The 19,538-nt window shown below is 43.6% G+C and overlaps 1 protein-coding gene across 8 annotated transcripts in view; it reads right to left on the bottom strand.

Moving 5' to 3' along the window:
* ARRDC2 (arrestin domain containing 2) overlaps window positions 1-12,460 on the bottom strand; it is a 235,915-nt gene extending 223,455 nt beyond the window's left edge. For 6 of the 8 annotated variants that reach the window (XM_056572934.1, XM_056572912.1, XM_056572944.1 and 3 more), the window contains exon 1: window positions 12,360-12,460. The gene's annotated coding sequence lies outside the window, so the exon portion shown is untranslated. Of the gene's footprint in view, window positions 1-1,246; window positions 1,304-12,359 lie in introns of those variants that run through there. The other 2 variants (XM_056572928.1, XM_056572922.1) reach the window with 2 other exon arrangements.
* Window positions 12,461-19,538: the final 7,078 nt, after the last annotated feature.

Here is a 19,538-nt window from a genome sequence, read left to right as displayed (position 1 = left end):
GTATGTGCTTACTCGAGAGAAATTGGGTTTCAAATACAAGTAAAAATTTTCTCCTTTTTACCCCTTGCAAAAATTCAAAAATTGGGTCTACAATTAAAGATTTTGAATTTTCTACTTCACTTTGCTGTTATTCCTGTGAAACACCTATAGGGTTAATACACTTACTGAATGTCATATTGAATACTTTGGGGGGTGTAGTTTTTATTATGTGGTATTTCTAATATGAAGACCTTCAAAATCCACTTCAAAACTGAACTGGTCCCTGAAAAATAGTGAGTTTGAAAATTTTGTGAAAAATTTCAAAATTGCTGCTGAACTTTGAAGCCCTCTGGTGTCTTCCAAAAGTAAAAACTCATAAATTTTATGATGCAAACATAAAGTAGACATATTGTATATGTGAACCCCAAAAAAAATTATTTTGAATATCAATTTTCCTTACAAGCAGAGAGCTTCAAAGTTATCAAATTTGGGGATTTTTCACCAAGAAATTATGCAAGTTACCATAAAATTTTACCACTAAGTTAAAGTAGAATATGTCACGAAAAAACTATCTCGGAATCAGAATAACTAAAAGCATTCCAGAGTTATTAATGTTTAAAGTGACAGTGGTCAGATGTGCAAAAAATGGCCGGGTCCTAAGGTGTAAAATGGCCTGGTCCTTAAGGGGCTAATTACCTTGTAGAGGGGTTGAATAGTAAATAGGAAACTACCCAAGACTGGCCCCTGTGGTACCTCACTAGTAACAATCAGAATTACCATTAATAACTACCATCTGTTTCCTATCACTGAGCAATATTCTTACCCACTTACACACATTCTCCCCCAGCCTAATCCTTCTAATTTTATGCACCATTCTTTTATGTGGCACCCTATCAAATGCTTCAAATGCTTGAGCTTGCCTCCTCATAAAAGCTGATCAGGTTAGTCTGACAGGACCGATTCCTCATAAAGCCATGCTGATATGGAGTCATACATTTATTTTTACATTTTAAAAGTTTTATTTGTTTTCAGTAATAACATACAAAGCTGACATAGTCTGTAAAATACAACCCTATCAGGCAAACCAAAGAACAGAGATACAGAAACTAGAGCATGCTCAACACATAGAAAATGAGGGGTAGTCCATCGCGGATGTCCAGGAGGACCACCAACAAACTGACATGCCAATGGGTTTAGTTGCCTATCATACTCAACATATGAGAAAAGGGGGGGGGGGAAATTGCACTTGAGATAAGAAAACACTTACATTGATGTGATCCAAGGTGCTCAACTCTAAGTGCAGTTGTGCACGTACGTTGGAGTGGAGGACCTGCACCTATGGATTACAATGTGGTTTCACTACTGTGGTTAATGTAAACAATGACATTAGCTAACCCTCAAAACTGATGTAAAATTGAGACATTAGCCAGTATATCCTTATATGAAGGATGCACTTGAGATAAGAGCAACTCACATCTGAAGTTAACAAGAAAGTACGGGTTATATCAGGCGGATGGGGCTATGCGTAGGTAGGCTCCCTCTGGGGACGGGGTAGGGGAAAGCAAAAAGAAGAACAGGAAGGAAGGAAAAAGAAGAAAAGGAGAAGAGTGGAGAGCAGTACAGGAGAAGAACATATAATTGACGGTCTCAAATAGGAGAAACATAGTGGGGACTGCATCCAAATTTCTATTGTGAGAGAGGGCAAAGGTGCGCTCCAGTTCACACGTGCGATTTACACAATGTAAAATTTCAGAGTAGGTACAGAGGAAGTTTTCCATTTGCGAGTTATAGACAACTTAGTTTTTATGCATAAGTGCGCCAGAACGGTTCTAGCATGATATGGGAATTCTTCCAAATCAATAAACAGAAGTGCGGTTTGAGGGGGTATCGTAATCATCACTCCCAACATTCTCGTTATGACTAGTTCCACCCCTCTCCAAACAGATTTAATGAGAGGACAGTCCCACAACACGTGTTAAAGTGTACCCACCACACTCCCTCCAACAACAATCAGGCAGGGTTTATTTTATGAAGTCTATATGGGGTGTAATACCGTCTATGAATGGTTTTAAAAATTGCTTCTTGGTGTGTTGCGCTTTTGAATATGCGGACAATGTGCTGAATGGCTGAGGGCCATTTTTCATACAATATAGTACACTTTAAGTCCGTCACCCACTTAGCCATATATGGAAAGTCTGTCATTGTGAGTTTGTCATCCAATAGGTCATAGAAAAGAGAAATACCCCGACACGATCCTCCTGTAGAATTTAAAAAACTTAATAGCCTAGCTGACAGTTTCATATTCTCTAGCATTCCGTTTGCTAAAAGGCTTCTGATTTGCAGTCCCTTGTAAAAGTCTCTATGGGGAATGTTAAGTCTCTCTCTAATTGCTGGGATGTGCACTGTGTTATCGTCATCCAAAAGGTCCCACACTGCTTTCCATGAGGATAGATCGAGGTCAGGTATATGTAAAGAGGTGTTCGATAGGTATAGTGTTATTGGAAAGGCAACGGGATTAGGGAAGGAAGTAATGCTGCATTTCCACACACTGAGGTTTCTATTGCTAACAAAGGAGAGTGGGTCAATGGTGCAGCAGAGAGCGCTGCCAGCATCCTTGACTTAAAAGAGCATTCCCGACTGTATGTTTGCTCTATGCCCACCCACAATTTAGCTTGATCATCAGACCACCAATGTCTCATCTGATCTAGAATAGCCGCGCGGTAGTAGCCCTCAATGTCCGGTCTGCCCAATCCACTCGCCTGTCTGTGGTGGGTCATCACTCTTCTCGGTACCCGAGGGTGGCAAGAAGCCCAAATAAAGTCATCTAAAATCTTATTTGCAGAGGTAAAGAAGGACCTGGGTATCTTTAGGGAGAGAGCGAAATAAATACAGAATTTTAGGAAGTAAAAGCATTTTAAACGCTGCCAGTCTGCCAAACCAGGAAAGCAAGTGCTTGTTGTATTGAGCAAGAGAAGGAGAGAGGTAAGGGTGGATAATAATGGAGGGGAAATAAGCCTGAAAGAGGGACGAAGAAGGGGAGGTGAATTGGATACCCAGATAGGACATACCATGTGGCTGCCAATCCAGGGGGAAAAGCAGTTTTAACCCCTTAAGGACGCAGGGTTTTTCTGTTTTTGCATTTTCATTTTTTCCTCCTCACCTTCTAAAAATCATAACGCTTTCAATTTTGCACATAAAATCCATATTATGGCTTATTTTTTGCGCCACCAATTCTACTTTGCAGTGACATTAGTAATTTACCTAAAAATCCACGGCGAAACGGAAAAAAAATTCATTGTGCGACAAAATTTAAGAAAAAATTTCATTTTATAACTTTTGTGGGCTTCCGTTTCTACGCAGTGCATTTTTCGGTAAAAATAACACCTTATGATTATTCTGTAGGTCCATACGGTTAAATGATACCCTACTTATATAGGTTGGATATTGTCGTACTTTGGAAAAAAATCATAACTACATGCAGGAAAATGTATATGTTAAAAATTCTCATCTTCTAACCTCTATAACTTTTATATTTTTCCGTGTACGGGCCGCTATCATTTTTTGCACCGTGTTCTGACGTTTTTATCGGTACCATTTTTGTTTTGATCGCTTTTTATTCATTTTTTCATGATGTAAAAAGTGAGCAAAAATACGCTATTTTGGACTTTGGAATTTTTTTGTGCATACGCCATTGACCGTGCAATTTAATTAACTATATATTTTTATAGTTCATGTGACACAGCTATTGAAAGAGACAGATGAACGTCTCGAAACGCGTCTAGCCTCTACATATACCAGCAATCTATTATACCATAATCACCACCATAGAAACCAGGATCTTCACAAACCAACTTGCAACTGCTGAAGGCCCCGAGTGACTGACCCACTGTTACATGCGCAGCAACACAGGACGCCAGCATCCACTGCCGACCTCTCTTACATCATCACTCCCACAGTCACCTGTTGAAGCCCAGACATTTTACATCGGCCGGACGCCAGCCGTGCCAGTCCGGCACCACAGGACCACGCAGAGAAGTGCGGCTTTCCCTCCAGACGGGCACATACAACTGTGCCGGACGCTAGCCGAGCCAGCCCGTCAGTGTGCATAGGGACACCGCCGGGAGGTTAGGTAAGTGGTGCTGTGCACCATTGCATATTGCTAACCCACTGTACTACCAATGAACATAGGAGTATAACTGCATTATATCACCAACGGTGGTAAAATAGTATTACTGTACCACCAATGAACATAGGAGTATAACTGCATTATATCACCAACGGTGGTAAAATAGTATTACTGTACCACCAATGAACATAGGAGTATAACTGCATTATATCACCAACGGTGGTAAAATACTATTACTGTACCACCAATGAACATAGAAGTATAACTGCATTATATCACCAACGGTGGTAAAATACTATTACTTTACCACCAATGAACATAGGAGTATAACTCAATTATATCACAACAGTGGTAAAATACTAACTATTACTGTACCACCAATGAACATAGGAGTATAACTGCATTATATCACCAACGGTGGTAAAATACTAACTATTACTGTACCACCAATGAACATAGGAGTATAACTCCATTATATCACAACGGTGGTAAAATACTAACTATTACTGTACCACCAATGAACATAGAAGTATAACTCACTTATATCACCAACGGTGGTAAAATACTAACTATTACTGTACCACCAATGAACATAGGAGTATAACTCCATTATATCACAACGGTGGTAAAATGCTAACTATTACTGTACCACCAATGAACATAGGAGTATAACTCCATTATATCACCAACGGTGGTAAAATACTAACTATTACTGTACCACCAATGAACATAGGAATATAACTCCATTATATCACAACAGTGGTAAAATACTAACTATTACTGTACCACCAATGAACAAAGGAGTATAACTCCATTATATCACCAACGGTGGTAAAATACTAACTATTACTGTACCACCAATGAACATAGGAGTATAACTCCATTATATCACCAACGGTGGTAAAATACTAACTATTACTGTACCACCAATGAACATAGGAGTATAACTCCATTATATCACCAACTGTGGTAAAATACTATTACTGTACCACCAATGAGCATAGGAGTATAACTGCATTATATCACCAACGGTGGTAAAATACTAACTATTACTGTACCACTAATGAGCATAGGAGTATAACTGCATTATATCACCAATGGTGGTAAAATACTATTACTGTACCACCAATGAACAAAGGAGTATAACTCCAATATATCACCAACAGTGGTAAAATACTAACTATTACTGTACCACCAATGAACAAAGGAGTATAACTCCATTATATCACCAACGGTGGTAAAATACTAACTATTACTGTACCACCAATGAGCATAGGAGTATAACTGCATTATATCACCAACGGTTGTAAAATACTAACTATTACTGTACCACCAATGAACATAGGAGTATAACTCCAATATATCACCAACGGTGGTAAAATACTAACTATTACTGTACCACCAATGAACATAGGAGTATAACTCCATTATATCACCAACTGTGGTAAAATACTATTACTGTACCACCAATGAACATAGAAGTATAACTCCATTATATCACCAACTGTGGTAAAATACTATTACTGTACCACCAATGAACATAGGAGTATAACTCCATTATATCACCAATGGTGGTAAAATACTATTACTGTACCACCAATGAGCATAGGAATATAACTCCAATATATCACCAACGGTGGTAAAATACTAACTATTACTGTACCACCAATGAACATAGGAGTATAACTCCAATATATCACCAACGGTGGTAAAATACTAACTATTACTGTACCACCAATGAGCATAGGGATATAACTCCATGATATCACCAACGGTGGTAAAATACTAACTATTACTGTACCACCAATGAACATAGGAGTATAACTCCATTATATCACCAACTGTGGTAAAATACTAACTATTACTGTACCACCAATGAGCATAGGAGTATAACTCCATTATATCACCAACGACGTACTACCAACTGCTGCTGATTTATTTTATATCCTGGACATTTAACCATAAGCTGGTTTACTTTTATTACTATTTTTATTTCATTTTCATATTTTAACCTATATATTACTTATATATCTGTAATAATTCCTGCCCCCTGCAAGGGCCATGCGGGAGTAGGTGATTATAACTGTATTTAATAAATGTTTTATGATTACACTGAATCTCCTACAATCTTTTTATTATCACATTTACTTATATGTATATAAACATTACATTTACACACATACACACTTTTATACACACATTAAAATCCATATAGACATCATCAAATATTTATATGGTCCATACATATTTATCCATATCACACAAACCCAATTCTAGTATTTAATACAATACATAAGCCCAGATTTGAGGAAACACGTACACAGTATATACATTGTATATACACAATTTTCATATAAAGTAGAATATGTCACGAAAAAACATTCTCTGAATCAAATTCATAAGTACTAGCATCCCAGAGTTATTAACGTTTAAAGTGACAATGGTCACAATTGCAAAAAATTCTTTGGTCCTTAGGGTCAAAATGGGCTCCATCCCCAAGGGGTTAAAAAGTAAAATTTATCCTGCAAAAAATAAGTCCTTGTTGGCTCTGTATGTGGAATAAAAAGTTATTGCTCTTAGAAGATACATAGGAGTTACAAACATTGCATGGGAAGGGTTTAAAGTCCCTCAGCTCTTCAGTATAATCCATAATACTATAGCCATACCAATTTTTATCGATAGAGATTACATGACTTTTATTTTTTATTTTTTATGAAGAATAAATGGCACTCTATGCTGAGGTGCTGGAGTAGAATTGTGCTTCTTCTCTTAACTATTTTTCCAATCTGTTTGTTTGAAACTGTCCCAGTCCCATTCCTAGGCATCTGACTGCCATTAGAAAAGGTATACTTTTTTATATTAATACAGTTGTCTTCAAAATGCAGTCAGTTCTGCTTCTCAAAACACTTAGTTCTACAGCACCTCCCTTAATATATGTTTGCTTACTAAAGTCTACCAAAACATTAGTAAAGACAGCCTTAGTACTAATGTGAATTCCACCTAAAATCTTTCTGGATTGCTTTGATCATTATTAAGCAAATGTATGTAGAAAGCTGTAAACTGCAAGAACAGAAAAACGACAAGGCCAGACTCTATGCACTAGGTCATCTGCATGTGGAAGTGGTCATGTGGGCACAGGCTAAGGATTGCGTCTGCAGTATTGTACTGCAGCAGCACTTAGAGCACCATGCTATGTGTATACACCATTTATGGGGCCAGATAAGAACTTGGCCTGCAGGGGGTAACATTTTGGCATTTTTCTGTGTCATTAACCATTTCACTTTTTTGCCTCACAGCAATAAGCTAGAACCAGTTTTGTCTGGCAGGTACAGATAACACATACCTATTCTACTTGATGACATTTTTTTTTGCGCAATACTACTGTCTGTTGCAATGGGCTAAATTCTATATCTCAAGGAATGCTTTGTGACAAATGTGTACTAATACGAAGTATTGTATCTAGCATTTATGTTCCTGTATCATCTTTAGGAATATGGTGTAATATTTAACAGTAATAAACATGCCATGCCTTAAAGCGTACCCGTCAGATCCAACAAATATTTTTTTTTTTAAATATATCACTCAGTACCTAATCTTGACCATGTCCATCTAATGTTTGTGTCTAGCACCTTTATTTTTTTTTTTTATTACACTTTTAATTTAGCTCACTAGTCTGAATTCCTCTCAAAGGGAGGGGGTGTGGCCTCACTGTGCAGGTCTCCGCCCCCTCCCTCACTATGCTGTCTGCTCACTTCTGCTCTAGCATTAGCAATACTACAACTCCCAGCTTGTCCTCACTGACAGTAGCAGGACACAAGCTGACAGCTGTGAGCCCTGCACTCACAGCTGTCAATCAAGTGTGTCCATGACAGAGGTGATGCTGCATGGACACAGCAGGACTAGTATGTGTCCAAGCAGGCAGAGGGGCAGTTGTTTGAGGTTTTTTTTTTCAGTATAAAATACTGAAAATTTTCTAATGAAAGCAATGCTTTACAACATATCAAAAGTTTTTGTATCTGACATTGCCCATTTAAGGACAGCCTCATAGGTGCCCTAAAGTTTACAAACCCTCCCCAGAACTTTCGAGAATAGTCTTTGGAGACAGTATGACACCGAAGAAACATTATGAGCACAATCTCAAAAAAACAACTTTATTCAGCACTCCACATGGGGGCAAAACCTTTTATGCATGCAGTCACACTGCTCCCACTTGATTGACACTCTGAGTACTGGCAACTAGTGATTGTGTTGGGAGGGTGCTGATCAGACTTCTGACACCAGCTTTGCTCAGCCAACACTCGCTATCTATAAGCCCATTCATTGTCACACATACTGTACATGTATGGCATGTGTTGCCAAGGGGGTTAAAGGGAGCCTGTCACTAGTTTTATGCTGCCTAAACCACCGGCAACCTAAAAACATTGGCAGATTCACTTATCACAATGATCTAAAATTCACTTTGAACAGCTGTGCCATTTCAGATTAATCATAGTTTTTATCTTCGGCTTGGAACAGGGCTTCCAGTAGTTTGAGCATTCCCTGAGCCTGGTTGACACATCTCTTCCTATAAGCAAATGGGCAGAGATATGGTAATCAGAGCAGAGGGGACCTGCCTGTTCTTGGCTGTTACAACTAGGATTACACTTAAATGACAATAACATTTAGAGTGAATCATATATCATTGTGATAAGGGAACCTGTCAGCGGTCTGGCTAGCAGGACACTTGTGACAATTTCTGGTAATTCAGTTAAAATACCAATTTAAATGGGTACTCCGTTGAAAAACTTTTTTTTTTTTAAATCAACTGGTGCCAGAACATTAAAAAGATTTGTAAATTACTTCTGTTTAAAAATCTTAATCTTAATCCTTCCAGTACTTATCAGCTGCTGTATACTACAGAGAAAGTTATTTTCCTTGAATGTATTTTGTCTGTCCACAGTGCTCTCTGCTGACACCTCTGTCCATGTCAGGAACTGTCCAGAGCAGGATAGGTTTGCTAAGGGGATTTGGTCCTGCTCTGGACAGTTCCTGAAATGGACAGAGGTGTCAAAGAGCACTGTGGTCAGACGGAAAAGAAAATCAAAAAGAAAAGAACTTCCTCTCTAGTATACAGCAGCTGATAAGTACTGGAAGGGTTAAGATTTTTAAGTGGGAGTAATTTACAAATCTGTACAACTTTCTGATACCAGTTGATGTAACCCCTTAAGGACTCAGACAATTTTATTTTTACGTTTTTCGTTTTTTCCTCCTCTCCTTCAAAAAATCACAACTCTTTTTTATATTTTCATCCACAGACTAGTATGAGGGTTTGTTTTTTGCTCGACCAGCTGTCCATTGTAATGCCATCACTCACTTTACCATAAAATGTATTGCGCAACCCAAAAAATACTATTTGTGTGGGGAAATTAAAAAGAAAACCGCAATTTAGCAAATGTTGGAAGGTTTCGTTTTCACGCCGTACAATTTACGGTAAAAATGACATGTGTTCTTTATTCTTTGGGTCAATACGATGAAAATGATACCCATGAGGGACTATTTATAGCAATCATTTGATCTCTAATACTGTTCAGTGCTATGTATAGGACACAGCACTGATCAGCATTATCGGTCATCTTCTACTCTGGTCTGTTCGATCGCAGACCAGAGCAGAAGACCCCGGGAGACGGCCGGAGCAAGGTGAGGGGACCTCCAGCCGCCATGCTGGATGATCGGATCCCTGCGGCAGCGCTGTGGGCGATCCGATCATCCATTTAAAGTATGGCGATGCTGCAGATTCCGTGATCTGTATTGATCATGGCATCTGAGGGGTTAATGGCGGACATCTGCGCGATCGCGGATGTCCGCCATTACGAGCGGGTCCTTGGCTGCTCTCAGCAGCCGGGACCTGCTGCGCATGACATATGTACGTCCTGGTGCGTTAAGTACCAGCTCACCAGGACGTACATTTACGTCCTGCGTCGTTAAGGGGTTAAAAATAAAATGGTTTTTCACTGGAGTGCCCCTTTTAATGGATATAGGGAGGATCAAGGTGCTTTCCTTAGCTAAAGTGTGAACAGTCATTCTGGATGCGATTTTCAGAAGCATTGACCTCTAACATCAATTTGTTTTCTCTTAGTTCTACCAGCAGCACGAGAATGCTGTAATTCTGCCTCTGTGTACTGGTAGAAAAGGTGGAACTTTTCATAAAGATGAAATGAAATCAATTAACTGACAAACTGCAAATCTAAAATGGGGAAACCTCCTCATGTTGCATTTTATTCTAAAGTAATTAAATAGAAATGGAGCTTTGTGCTGCTGCTAGGACTAAGGAAAACTGAATAATGTAAAAAATGAATGCTTTCCTTATGTCCTACCAGCAACACAAGAATGGAGATCTAGCAAGTAAAAAAAACAAAAAACACTTTAGCAGAATTTAGAACAGACTGTCAAAAGGCAGTTGGATGTCCAAAAAAAAGCTGCATCACAGAGTTTTTCTGTTACTAAATAGAGATGAGCGGCATGGGCCATATTCGAATTCCCGATATATCGCGAATATATGGGCACATTTTTTTTTTCCATACGAAATTCGGAATTAAATTTGTATAGTGCGCATGCCCGATTATATCTTTCAACTAAATATCCGTGGGAAAATTTCCTATTGGTTGCTAGGGATGTTGCTAACCTCTGAAAACTGTATTTGCATCATTGTCATAGGCCCACAAGCTAAAAGAAGGGAGGGATCAGTGTCCTCTGGAAGTGCCGATATTCTAGAATATTAGCTTATACGAAATATTTGTGCTCCACACAAACTCACACAAGCTGAAAGCAGGGAGGGCTGATCACTTTTTTTTTTTTTTTTTACACAGTACACATCATTGTGATATGTACTGTGGAAAAAAAAACGTATATTCATCATAATGAATATATCTTGCTATAGTCTAAATATTCGCGAAATCACGAAGTACCAATATTCGTGGCAAAAAAACGCATTTCGAATATTCACGCTCAACACTTACTAAACAAAACTCTGCCCTGGAGGTGAGATGATACAAAGTGTGTGGAATAAACTTTGAGTAGAGGATGAAGCTTGAGGTCTGTATATAAGGCCTCTTTAGGGGTCATCTATCTTTCTGCAGACCGACTACTCTGTATTTTGCAGCATACTAGATACCGGCCGTAAAGTGTCTTGGTATCCAGTATAGGAGATCACCATTGCACCACTACAACCTTTAGCTGTTCCTAAACTACAACTCCCAGCATGCTTGAACAGACAAATCTTTCTCGGACTCTTGATTGACAAAGAAGCTGATCAGAAGGGCAGGAGTCTGTGAAAGCTGAATGACCCATATAGTGACAGCTATGTTGATTAACATCCAGCTTTACTAGGAACAGATAGAAAATGTATGCACAAAAACTACTGTGCAGTGATTTGCAGACTGCCAGGCTGCTCCCAGACTCGGAGCAGATGAGTCATCACAGTGAGGGAGAGAGATGAACACCCCCTACTCCATAAGGCAAGAAAACACAGCAAGTGGGCAACATATAAATCCTATTTGTTAGTGATATATAGGTCCTAGACACATAAACGTGTGTGTGTGTGTGTACATATATATATATATGTGTGTGTGTGTGTGTGTGTGTACATGATCAGAATTAAGTACTGAGTAACATCATTTTTTTTATTTTTATATTGCCACCCACTAAGAGGTACGCTTTAAGGATGGAACTTTAGGAGAGAAGAAAAGTAAGTATCTCAGTGGTACTTGGGTAGGAGTCTGGTTGTGTGACTCATAGGCTAATAAATCCCGAAGTCTCCTAATTCTCTTTGCTGATGTTTTATTGAGAGGAAAGGACTGCTTTAGGATCAGATTTTGAGGCTAACCTCCTTTAACAGCTCCGGGGAGATCATAACCCACTTCGCACAAGCGAACTGGATTAGTAATAGAAGATTTTAATCTGATGCCTTTAAAAATCTCTTTACTATATTGCAATATAGGTCTACCTAAGAAGGCAGAGATTGCCGCAAGTCAGCACTTTTAGAGTAGAGGTCCTCAGGCCTGTCAAGCCTGTCTTGGAGGCAAAATAGACTATTCGATGATAAAGCAGAAGCATCTACTGACTTCTGACACAAGTATAAGATCTGTTTAACTTGGTCATATGCTCTTAGTTTAGTTGGCTCATAAGTCCTTAAAGGAAAACTGTCACATGTTTTGTCCCGCACTATCCACAGGTACCTGTGGATAGTGCGGGAGACGCTGAACAATTTGAGTCCTACCTTGCCCGGATCCGCTGCGCCGTTTGCCCATTACAGGTCTTTTTCTGTGTATTAAAATTAGCACTTAACTGGCAAAGGCGGGGTTACTGCCTTCAACTGCCACTGTGTTGTAACCGCCGCCCTGGCCGCAGCACTGCCCGGCTAATGAATATTCATATATTGCCTTACTATGTTGTCTCATATTGGCCGAGTCCCGGACGCTACTGCGCATGTGCGGGATTTCTCACTACACCCGGAAGCGGTCTTCAGCGCTGCTTCATTCGTCCGGAGCAGCGCTGAAGTAAGGGTGTAGGCAGTTTTACAAAGCCCCCCAGAACAGTGGACCCCCCACATGTGACCCCATTTTGGAAGCTACACCCCTCACGGAATGTAATAAGGGGTACAGTGAGAATTTACACCCTACTGGCGTTTGACAGATCTTTGGAACAGTGGGCTGTGCAAACAAAAAAATTAAATTTTTCATTTTCACTGACCACTGTTCCAAAAATCTGTCAGACCCCTGTGGGGCATAAATGCTCACTGTACCCCTTGTTACATTTCGTGAGGGGTGTAGTTTCCAAAATGGGGTCACATGTGGGTATTTATTTTTTTTGGGTTTATGTCAGAACCGCTGTAAAATCAGCCACCCCTGTGCAAATCACCAATTTAGGCCTCAAATGTACATAGTGCGCTCTCACTCCTGAGCCTTGTGCGCCTGAAGAGCATTTTACGCCCACATATGGGGTATTTCCGTACTCAGGAGAAATTGTGTTATAAATTTTGGGGGTCTTTTTTTCCTTTTACCTCTTGTGAAAATAAAAAGTAAAGGGCAACACCAGCATGTTAGTGTAAAAACATTTTTTTTTACACTAACAGGCTGGTGTAGACCCCAACTTTTCCTTTTCATAAGGGGCAAAAGGAGAAAAAGCCCCCCAAAATTTGTAGTGCAATTTCTCTTGAGTACAGAAATACCCCATATGTGGCCCTAAACTGTTTCCTTGAAATACGACAGGGCTCCGAAGTGAGAGAGCGCCATGCGCATTTGAGGACTAAATTAGGGATTGCATAGGGGTGGACATAGGGGTATTCTACACCAGTGATTCCCAAACAGGGTGCCTCCAGCTATTGCTAAACTCCCAGCATGCCAGGACAGTCAGTGGCTGTCCGGAAATGCTGGGAGTTGTTGTTTTGCAAGAGCTGGAGGCTCCATTTTGGAAACACTGCCATACAATACGTTTTTCATTTTTATTGGGGGGGGGGGGACAGTGTAAGGGGGTGTATATGTAGTGTTTTACTCTTTATTAGGTGTTAGTGTAGTGTAGTGTTTTTAGGGTACATTCACACTGGCGTGTTACGGTGAGTTTCCCGCTAGGAATTTGCGCTGCGGCGAAAAATTTGCCGCAGCTCATACTTGAAGCAGGAAACTTACTGTAAACCCGCCTGTGTGAATGTACCCTGTACGTTCACATGGGGGGGGACCTCCAGCTGTTTCAAACTCCCAGCATGTACTGACAGATCGTGCATGCTGGGAGTTGTAGTTTTGCAACAGCTGGAGGCACACTGGTTGGAAAACCTTCAGTTAGGTTCTGTTACCTAACTCAGTATTTTCCAACCAGTGTGCCTCCAGCTGTTGCAAAACTACAATTCCCAGCATGTACTGATCACAGAAGGGCATGCTGGGAGATGTAGTTATGCAACAGCTGGAGGTACGCAACTACAACTCCCAGCATGCCGCGACAGCTGTTTGCTGTTCGGGCATGCTGCGATTTGCAGTTTTGCAACATCTGGAGTGCTACAATTTAGAGACCACTGAACAGTGATCTCCAAACTGTGGACCTCCAGATGTTGCAAAACTACAACTCCCAGCATGCCCAGACAGCAAACAGCTGTGTGGGCATGCTAGGAGTTGTAGTTTTGCAAGATCTAGAGGGCAGTATAGAGATCACTGTGCAGTGGTCTCTAAACTGTAGACCTCCAGCTGTTGCAAAACTACAAATTCCAGCATGCCCACACAGCAAACAGTTGTCTGGGCATGCTGGGAGTTGTAGTTTTGCAACATCTGGAGGGCTACAGTCTAGAGACCACTATCGTGGTCTCAGACTGTAGCCCTCTAGATGTTGCTAGGCAACTCACTGGCTTCCGTCGCATCCAGGGAGCCGTCCTCTTCTGCCGCCCGCAGATCTCCGCCGTCACTCCGCTGCCTCCAGACGGGTAAGTGATCTTCGGCGCCGCTCCTTTTCGTTTTCCCAGTTCTGGCCCGCCTATTGTGGGTGGGCAGGACGGGAAAAACTAAAGTATACCCCCCCCCGCCCCCGATCTGCTATTGGTGATCGCGTCTAGACCACCAATAGCAGGGATAGGAGGGGTGGCACCCTCACTCCTATCTCTTCAGGGGGATTGTGGGTGTCTTAGAAACCCGCGATCCCCCTTATATTCCGGGTCACCCGGTCACCATAGACCCCTAATGACCCGGAATGGGCGCAAATCGCAAGTGTGAATTCACTTGCGATTTGCGCAGATTGCCGACATGGGGTTCTAATAGATAGATATCAACAGTCACCCCGGTCCCGGGAACCGAAATTCCCACAGGCGTATGGATACGCCCTTCGTCCTTAAGTACCAGGCCCACCTGGAATTGTGTTGCCATTTCGGAACATGTTTGTGAACACTATGGGGGGCAACCGCTATACCGAAAGGCAAGTGTCACGATGCCGGCTGGCAGGAGGTGGATCCTCTGTGCCAGAGAGGGATTGGCGTGGACCGTGCTAGTGGACCGGTTCTAAGTCACTACTGGTTTTCACCAGAGCCCGCCGCAAAGCGGGATGGTCTTGCTGCGGCGGTAGTGAACAGGTCGTATCCACTAACAACGGCTCAACCTCTCTGACTGCTGAAGATAGGCGCGGTACAAGGGAGTAGACAGAAGCAAGGTCGGACGTAGCAGAAGGTCGGGGCAGGCAGCAAGGATCGTAGTCAGGGGCAACGGCAGGAGGTCTGGAACACAGGCTAGGAACACACAAGGAAACGCTTTCACTGGCACAATGGCAACAAGATCCGGCAAGGGAGTGCAAGGGAGGAGATCAGATATAGCCAGGGAGCAGGTGGAAGCCAATTAAGCTAATTGGGCCAGGCACCAATCATTGGTGCACTGGCCCTTTAAGTCTCAGAGAGCTGGCGCGCGCGCGCCCTAGAGAGCGGAGCCGCGCGCGCCAGCACATGACAGCAGGGGACCGGGACGGGTAAGTGACCTGGGATGCGATTCGCGAGCGGGCGCGTCCCGCTGTGCGAATCGCATCCCCGCCGGCCATGACAGTGCAGCGCTCCCGGTCAGCGGGACTGACCGGGGCGCTGCAGGGAGAAAGACGCCGTGAGCGCTCCGGGGAGGAGCGGGGACCCGGAGCGCTAGGCGTAACAGTACCCCCCCCCTTAGGTCTCCCCTTTTTTTTGTCCGGTAACTGCCTCCCCTGGGATGAGGACACCGGGAAAGAATGGAGGGCTTCCTCAACGGGAGGCAGTACAGCAGGAGTTGGAATGGGGAGGGAGGGCAGAGGGTGAAGCTTGGCACGGGGCAGGGAGACACAAGGACGGGAGCCATGAGGGGACACAGAGGCTTGCCTGACGGGACTGGGAGGGGGGGAGAGGCACTTCCTGTGGCAGGCAGAGTCCCAGTTCTTGATCTCCCCGGTGGTCCAATCAAGGGTGGGAGAATGAAGCCGGAGCCATGGCAGACCGAGGAGGACCTCAGAGGTACAGTTGGGGAGAATGAAGAACTCAATCCTTTCATGGTGGGGTCCAATAGACATCAGGAGGGGTTCTGTGCGGTAATGCACGGTGCAATCCAATCTGGCTCCGTTGACCGCGGAAATGTAGAGCGGCTTGACGAGACGGGTCACCGGGATGCGGAATTTATTAACAAAGGACTCCAAAATAAAATTCCCAGAGGCACCAGAGTCCAAGCAGGCCACGGCTGAGAAGGAGGAGTTGGCTGAAGGAGAAATCCGCACGGGCACCGTGAGACGAGGAGAAGCGGACTTAGAACCAAAAGACGCCACACCCACGTGAGCTGGGTGCGTGCGTGCGTTTCCCAGACGTGGAGGACGGATAGGGCAATCCACCAAAAAATGCTCAGTACTGGCACAGTACAGACAAAGATTTTCTTCTCTACGGCGATTCCTCTCTTCCTGGGTCAGACGAGACCGATCCACTTTCATGGCCTCCTCGGCGGGAGGCCCAGGCGTAGACTGCAAAGGATGCTGTGGGAGAGGTGCCCAGAGATCTAAGTCTTTTTCCTGGCGGAGCTCTTGGTGTCGCTCAGAAAAACGCATGTCAATGCGGATAGCCAAATGGATGAGTTCTTGGAGGTTGGCAGGAATCTCTCGTGCGGCCAGCACATCCTTGATGCGACTGGATAGGCCTTTTTTAAAGGTCGCGCAGAGAGCCTCGTTATTTCATGATAACTCGGAAGCAAGAGTACGAAATTGGATGGCGTACTCGCCCACTGAAGAATTACCCTGGACCAGGTTCAACAGGGCAGTCTCGGCAGAAGAAGCTCGGGCAGGCTCCTCGAAGACACTCCGGACTTCAGCGAAGAAGGACTGGACTGTGGCAGGATCATTGCGGTCCCAGAGCGGTGTGGCCCAAGACAAGGCCTTTCCTGAAAGAAGGCTTACTACGAACGCCACCTTAGACCGTTCTGTAGGAAACAAGTCCGACAACATCTCCATATGCAGGGAACACTGAGACAAAAATCCACGGCAGAGTCTGGAGTCCCCATCAAATTTGTCCGGCAGGGACAAGCGGAGGCTAGGGGCGGCCACTCGCTGCGGAGGAGGTGCAGGAGCTGGCGGAGGAGATGGTTGCTGCTGTAGCAGAGGCAGAAGTTGCTGTAACGTAGCGGTCAACTGCGACAGCTGCTGTCCTTGTTGGGCAATTTGCTGCGATTGCTGAGCGACCACCGTGGTAAGGTCAGCGAGACTTGGCAGCGGCACCTCAGCGGGATCCATGGCCGGATCTACTGTCACGATGCCGGCTGGCAGGAGGTGGATCCTCTGTGCCAGAGAGGGATTGGCGTGGACCGTGCTAGTGGACCGGTTCTAAGTCACTACTGGTTTTCACCAGAGCCCGCCGCAAAGCGGGATGGTCTTGCTGCGGCGGTAGTGACCAGGTCGTATCCACTAGCAACGGCTCAACCTCTCTGACTGCTGAAGATAGGCGCGGTACAAGGGAGTAGACAGAAGCAAGGTCGGACGTAGCAGAAGGTCGGGGCAGGCAGCAAGGATCGTAGTCAGGGGCAACGGCAGGAGGTCTGGAACACAGGCTAGGAACACACAAGGAAACGCTTTCACTGGCACAATGGCAACAAGATCCGGCAAGGGAGTGCAAGGGAGGAGATCAGATATAGCCAGGGAGCAGGTGGAAGCCAATTAAGCTAATTGGGCCAGGCACCAATCATTGGTGCACTGGCCCTTTAAGTCTCAGAGAGCTGGCGCGCGCGCGCCCTAGAGAGCGGAGCCGCGCGCGCCAGCACATGACAGCAGGGGACCGGGACGGGTAAGTGACCTGGGATACGATTCGCGAGCGGGCGCGTCCCGCTGTGCGAATCGCATCCCCGCCGGCCATGACAGTGCAGCGCTCCCGGTCAGCGGGACTGACCGGGGCGCTGCAGGGAGAAAGACGCCGTGAGCACTCCGGGGAGGAGCGGGGACCCGGAGCGCTAGGCGTAACAGCAAGGCCCTGAACTGTAGGTGAGTTAATTTTGAGTTTATATTTATGGACAAGTGTAAGTATTTTTGATGATCTGGATGAATGGGCACATGAAGGTATGCGTCTTTTAGGTCTATTGAGACCATGAAACAATCTTTTGTTAACAGATTTATTGTTGACTTTATTGTTTCCATTTAGAATTTCTTGTACACCAGATATTGATTCAGAGGTTTTTATTTTATGATTGTACGGTAAATGTCGTCGGGTTTTTTTTTTTTTTACCAAAAAAGGGTAGAATAAAAGCCCAACCCCACCTCTGCCTGAGGTACGGGAACAAGAACCTGTTTCTCTAATAGGGAAAGAACCTCTTTTTGAAGGGTCACTAATCCCGAGGGACCTGAGTAACTCGAAGTCAGTTTTAGGCGAGTTGGAGGGAGACTGAGAAACTTGAGGCGGAGACTTTCGCTTAAGGTATTTAATACCCAGGTGTTGTTTGAGATGTTTTCCCATTCCACCACAAAGTTTCTCAGCCTGCCCCCAACTCGCCCCAGACTCATTGCTGACCAGATTTTTTGGAGCTGGTGGAGGCTTGGTTAAACATGTAACTCTTAGACTTTTTGGGAAAACGCCACCAATGGGATTCATCTGCTCTGCGCCCCTGCCCCCCTGGATCTCATGTTGAGGGAAAAACGCTTGGATCTGTAAGAAGAGTAGGGAAACATCTTTTTCCTATCCCCAGCTTTCTCTAAAATATCAGCTAATGCTGGCAAGAACAACAATTTCCCCTCACAAGGGAGGGCACACAACTTATTTTTTGAGGTAATGTCCCCAGGCCAGGTCTTGAGCCATAAGGCTCTGCGTGCAGAGTTGGATAGAGCGGCCATTCTGGCAGATAGCCTAAGTGCATCCGACGATGCATCTGCCAGAAAAGCCGCTGACTTTTTAATTAGCGGAATAGAATTTAACAGTTCTTCTTGTGGGACCTGATTCTTGATATCAGATGACAACTGGTCTAACTAAAGTATTAAAGAGCGAGCAACCCAAGAAGATGCTAAATTAGGCTTAAAGGAGGATGTAGCAGCCTCCCAGGTTCTACGTAGGAAAGTCTCTGACTTTTTATCCATGGGATCACATAAAACGTCCAGGTCTTCTAAAGGCAGAGCACCCCACCTAGAAATTCTAGAAATGGCCAGATCTATCTTTGGTATTTTTTTCCACTCCGCCAATTCTGCATTGTCAAATGTTTGTTTGTTTTTTTTTTTTTTTTTTTTTTAACGCCCAGGGAAAAAAAACCTTTTTCTGCGGATTCTCACACTCCTTTTTAATTAGGGCCGATAGAGATCTATGGACGGGAAATGCTCTTCGTTTCCTAGGCGCTAACCCTTCATACATGATGTCTTGAATAGTTTTTTCTTCCTTAATGTCTTCAATATTCATAGCTAGGCAAACATTTTTAATTAGGTTATCCGTATCTTCGGACTGAAAAAAGGGGCTTCCAGA

The sequence above is a fragment of the Hyla sarda genome, chromosome 1 (assembly GCF_029499605.1).
Source record: "Hyla sarda isolate aHylSar1 chromosome 1, aHylSar1.hap1, whole genome shotgun sequence".
Lineage (NCBI taxonomy): Eukaryota > Metazoa > Chordata > Amphibia > Anura > Hylidae > Hyla > Hyla sarda.
Note: the sequence above shows the minus strand (reverse complement) of the source record. Positions and strands in the feature narration are given on the sequence as shown.